Here is a 6523-nt window from a genome sequence, read left to right on the forward strand (position 1 = left end):
TATCTATCTATCTATCTATCTATCTATCTATCTATCTATCTATCTATCTATCTGTCTGTCTAATCATCAGTCTACATATATATAAAGTATACATGGACAAAACCAGATTTGGCCTTGAAAGCAAAATCACTTTATTGTCACAAAAAGAGGCTCAGGAGTAGGGCTTAAGTGTGGATAAAGCATCTACTCAAGCTGCCTATTTCTGTGACTTTAGTGGAGAGACTCAGGCAGACAGATTGGTGAAACTTTCAGAAATAACTGACAGAGAATAATACACATATGACAGTTAGATAGAAATGCAGGTCAGATTTACTTAAATGTTAATCAGATTTTCAGCCATTTGTGACTGTCACCCTATGAAGGGAAAGCAAGTACTCAACAGCTACGTGTATATATGTATAACTTCTTTATCTCCCTTCCAAACCACCAACATACATATGATTCCAATTTTGTTATTTTCATAGATATTGAAATAAATTGCTTAAATTCATAGGTAGCAATTTTTGGAGTAAAAATTTAGCACTGGATAGTTTGCTTACTAAGACTTACTATTTCTATTAAATTATATTTATGCTTATCTCTCAATTTCATATCAATTGCCTCCTCTTCACTGCTGTCACATGATCTTATCAAAATAATCTGTATCAAAATTTAAAATAAATTAAGAATTAAATATACATATTTCAACTAAACATTATAACATTATGAACTTCATAAATCTTCCTTAAGAAAAGATAGTATATCTATGATTGTATCTTTTTTTTACAAATTTAGCCATGAAAGATAGGATTTGATTTTACCAAACCTTTCTGGAAAGCATGAAGCCATTATGTTGTTCTCTATCTATTTAGAAATATAAGAGAATAGCATAAATTTTCTTTTACCAAAATCGCAGTCTCTATTGCAGTGAGGCATACTTGCAAAACGTAAGCAGCACCATTTCCACTAATCTAGCACTATTCACAATTCTTGAGATGTATGATCACTGAGGTTTTATACTTTATATACTTATTAAGGTTATGTATGGCTGAGTTTGTCTTTAAAACATCAGTACAGCGAGCTTTTGTTTTTATTTTTGTTTTTGAGACAGGGTCTCACTCCATCACCTAGGCTGGAGCGCAGTGGCCCCATCTCGGCTCATTGCATCCTCCACCTCCCAGGTTCAAGTGATTCTCATTCCTCTCAAGTTATTCTCGTTCCTCAGCCTCCTGAAGAACTAGAATTACAGGTATGTAGTCACCATGCCTGGTTAATTTGGGTGTGTGTGTGTTTGTGTGTGTGTGTTTGTTTGTGTGTGTGTGTGTGTTATTTTGTTTTTAGTAGAGACGAGGTTGCACCATGTTGGCCAGGCACCAGCCTCAAACTCCTGGACTCAAGTAATCCACCCGCCTTCGTCTCCCTAAGTACTGAGATTGCAGGTGTGAGCCACTGCGCCCGACCTCAGCAAGCATTTTTGAACTGTCATGTATTGAGCTTAACATTTACTGTGCAATATAATATATATTATGTACAACTATAATATATAATATATACAATTATAATATATATTATATATATTGCACAGTGAATATGAATATCTATTATATATATATATAACTGAGAGTGTCAAAGACTGGCCAGATGAGTCTTCCTGACTTGATATTGCAGATGAAGATTTTATATTATTTTAAAATATCATTATTATTTAGTTTCTAGGACTGTCTTGGCTGATACTGACTTAGCAATAGAAATAATAATAGTACCAAACAATGCAATCTAAGTACATTTAGTTTAATAATACTACCTAAGTGTGCTTTTTTGTCATTTTAATTGAGATGAAATTATAAATATCAATACATTTTTAATTACTATATATTTGTTTTCAGTTCTAGAATTCAAAAATTATGAAAAGATTATTCACTTCTGATTCAATATTCATGATTTATTATTATCATCATTTTTTAGAGACAGGGTGTCACTCTGTTGCTCAGGCTGAAGTATAATGGTACAATCATTGTTCACTGCAGCCTCTAACTCCTAGACTCAGGCAATGCTCCAATCTTAGTCTCCCAAAGTGCTGGAATTACAGGTATAAGTAACTGCATCTAGCTAATATTAGTATTTTAAAACATTTTTACAGTATACTAGTGAGATTGTATCAAAATTATAGAAAGAAAAGAAGTCATATTTTCATAATTAGAACCTATATGTGTCAAAAATAGCTATTGTTACTATTTTTACTGTTTATTCTTTATTTCAAAATAAAATAGATTATTAAAAGGTAATTAACTAAAGTGAAAGATGATTTAACTAAATTTAAGACATTTTATATCTGCTGAAGGACTTTACTAATGAATGAAGCCAGAAGTTCTGCTTGCAACAAAGGTGTCAGTTCTGCCAATTACAATCTGTCAAAGTTAATTCATTTGATGTCTGAGACACATCATTGTAATACCATTAATGCATATTTAAATCTGCACACTCTGGAAATGACATATTTACAATGAACTGTCTTCCATAGTATGGATGAATTTAAAGAATGATTTTTGTTATGTGTTGTTAAGATCGAAAAATCTTTAAGCTGATAATGCTATTTACATTAAGTTTGAAAACACTATCCTTTGCTATTTCAAAATAACATACACCAGGTTCTCAAATAGTAATATTTCATTCAAGGTCATCTTGTTGTAAGGTTGATGAGAAAAAGGAAATTGATTCGCAGATGGGAACACTGTCTATGTGGAGCTTGAATGCTCTCCCCATGACTGTGTGGGTGTTCTCCAGGTGTTTTGGTTTCTCCCACACACCAAAGATGTGCACATTACATGAACTGACATATCTAAACTGTCCCAGTCTGAGTGAATGTGGGGTATGTGTGTGTGTGTGAGTGCACCCTGGGGCAGCCTGGCCTCCTGTCTAGGGTGGGTTCTGGTCTTGCCGCCGAAATTCAAGAATATGGTCCAGACACCTGAGAACCTGAGCTGTAGTAAGTGGGTTGAAAAATGAAAGGACAACCATAAAAAAGGATGAGTTCATGTCCTTTGCAGGGACATGGATGAAGCTGGAAACCATCATTCTCAGCAAACTAATACAGAAACAGAAAACCAAAACACCACATGTTCTCACTCATCGTAAGTGGGGAATTGAACAATGAGAACACATGGACATAGGAAGGAGAACCTTGCATACTGGGTCCTGTTGGGGGATAGCGGAAGGGATAGCACTAGGAGAAATAGCTAATGTGGATGGCAGGTTGATGGGTGCAGCAAACCACCATGGCACGTGTATACCTATGTAATAAACCTGTATGTTCTGCACATGTACCCCATAACTTAAAGTATAATAAAAAAAGAAAAATGAATGGATATGACTGATTATAAAATAAAAATTTATAAGGTACACAATAGTCATCCAAATGTATAACAATAAATCGTGTGGTATGAAAATGCTCAGTGAGCCTGCCATATTTGTGATTGTTTGTTTTTGAACTGTGTGCTCCTTAAAACTTTTACTTTGCAAATGTGTGTTTCTGGATTTAACCTACCACCACCATGACTGCTATCACCTGCTGATTCGTCAGAAATTGAATAAATAGTTGTTTTTATTACTCTACTTTAAATGTATTTGTAGCTCTCATTTTTTTCATATTTAAAAATAGAAGCATTTTGAGTCTTTATTTAAAAGTTTGGTGATGCTTTTGTGATCAGAAATATGACGTACACACTTAAGTCTTATTTATATCAATTAACCTATGGTAAAATTGGTTGTATCACACCTAAGTTTGCTTTAAGTTTCAGTTTCCATGAATCAGTTGACGGCATTCAATGAGAATTTACGGTATTTTCATCATATAATCAATCACAGGCTGACCTATATATTGAGCTGTTATTTTAATGAGTATAATATTCACTCTTTCCTCTTTATTTGCTCTTAAATATAGGAACAATCACCAACCAAAAAAAAAAAGATAACAGCTTTTCTGAAAATAGTGTTCCCTCTTCAAACTGCTTAATATAAAGTGGAAGATGGGGTTATTTGATGGTTCTGATTTTTTATCGAAGGTATCCCCATGAAAATTTTAAAATTTTTGTAAGCTAAGGACTAAAGGAATAATGTGTCATTTTAAAGAACAGAAAAACAAAAACATAACTTACATTAAGAAAAAGTGGTTCATAAAACTACTTTTGTTAAAATAGAGGTCTACAATACATATATTTTTAATACAATTTTATTTTATTTTTTTTTTAGGAGAAGATATTGCACAATTCTACTCCCCTGATCAATTTTCACCACTCCTCAATCCCATTGCATATATTATGAGTGATATTTTAATATAAAGATCTAGTATATTGTCAACATTTGAAAGTTTATAATTATGTATGAATACACTCCTGGAAAAATCACTGAGAAAACCCATAAAACATAAAGTACTTGACATTTTAAATAATTTTCCAAGCCAGTCACTTTACATTTTCCAAATCAGTGAATGCATAAGGATTAAAAATCCTGATTTTTTTCTTGAACAATTAGAAGACACATACTAAAATAAATAAGTAAAGGCACAAATTCAGGCATATGGAACTAATTGTTTTTAGACTTTTTGTGCATTGTTGATTTTCTCGTGTATTTCATAGTGAATTTTTCAAGACGAAAGATTTTTACTAAATATAAAAAAATTTTCCCGTTACAAGGATTTTCTAAATGAACTTTAAACCAGGATTTTGTGCTAGTATGAGAACAACCTCAAGAGTAGTTATTTGTAAATCCATCAATAAGTAATGGTGTAAATTTAAACACCATGAATTCTGGAGACAGCCTGAGAGTGTTTTATCCTTGCTCTGCTACTGTTAACTGTGCAAATATCAGCAAGTTAGATGACATTTCTACGTCTTTTTTTTCTCATCTACAAAATGGGGATTAAATATAAGTACCTGTCTCATTGCTTATTGTGAGAATTAAATGAGTGTTCATGTGTAAAATGCTTAACAAGGAACTTGTTTAATGTTTACTACTACCGTTTACAAAGAATATTACAAATGAATTGTGAAGTAGAAAAACGTAAGTGGAATTTAAATTTTTAAATTTTGGAAATACTAAAAATGTATTGTGTATTTTCATTAACCATCTGAACATGAACTTTTTTCCTACAAAACATATATGCTTCAAAATATTTTATATTGAATAGATTGAATTATGTAATGATCTTTAACATAATATTACTAGAAAACACTGCAAAAATATGATCATTTTGAGTTTGATATCTCTTTTTATTTTACTGAGGTACAATTGACAAATAAAAATTTTGTATATTCATGGAATACCACACAGTGTTTACACATTGTGAACACATTGTGAAATGATGATCACGATCACACATTGTGAGGATCACGATCAAGCTAATTAACATTTACATCATTTGTGTGTATAGAGAGAAAACATGTAAGGAAAAAACATGTTTTCTCCAAAGTTTATTAAATTGAAAAATATTTCATGAAATGGTTTGAAAAATAAATTAATGCAAATACTATTACGACAAGAAAAAAATAAACTGACTTGATTTTACTCTTGTAATCTTAGTCAGTGTTTGAAACAAAACAATAAATGATACAGGAATTCTACCACCTTCAACATTTATCATTTCTTTGTGTTGACAACATTTGGAATCTTTTCTACTTATTTTGGAAAAAGAATAAATCGTTATCAACTGTAGTTACCTACTATGCTATTGAACACTAGAACTTACTCCATATTTGTACCCATTTAACAATCCCTTTTTATCCCTGTCTCCCTACTATCCTTCCCCACTTCTGGTAACCACGATTCCATTCACTAGCCTCAATAGATTTTTTTTTTTTTTTTTTTAATTCCCAACTGTGAGTGACCACAAGTATTATGTATTTATCTGTGCCTGGCTTATTTCACTGAAAATAATGTCCTCTAGTTCAATTTATTTTGTTGCAAATGACAGAATTTTATTCTTTTTATGGCTACATAGTATTTTATTGTGTAGGTATATCACATTTTGTTATTCATTCATTCATTCAAAAACACTTAGGTTGATTCCATAGCTTGGATATTATTAGTAGTGCTGAAATAAATATGGGGGTGCAGATATTCTTTTGATATACTGATTTCCATTTCTTTGGATAAATACCCAGTAGTGGAATTACCGGATTGTTAGTAATTCTATATTTAGTTCCCTGAAAAACCATCAAACTGTTTTCTTAATGGTGGTAATAATTAACATTTCCACCAACAGTGTATGGGCCCCCTTTTCTCTTTGTCCTCCTCAGCATTTGTAATTATTTTTGTTTTTGTTTTTTTGATAATAGTAGGGTGCAGCAATTTTTTTTTTTTTTATAATCCTGAGGTGCAGTAATTGTGGCTTTGATTTACATTTCCCTGATAATTAACAATATTAAGCATTTTTAAATATACCTGTTGATCACTTGTAAATCTTCTTTTTAGTGATGACTATTCAGGTTTGTAGCCACTTTTTAGTGGGATTATGTGTGGGTTGTTTGTGTGCTGTTCACTTGTTTGA

Source organism: Piliocolobus tephrosceles, chromosome X (assembly GCF_002776525.5).
Source record: "Piliocolobus tephrosceles isolate RC106 chromosome X, ASM277652v3, whole genome shotgun sequence".
Lineage (NCBI taxonomy): Eukaryota > Metazoa > Chordata > Mammalia > Primates > Cercopithecidae > Piliocolobus > Piliocolobus tephrosceles.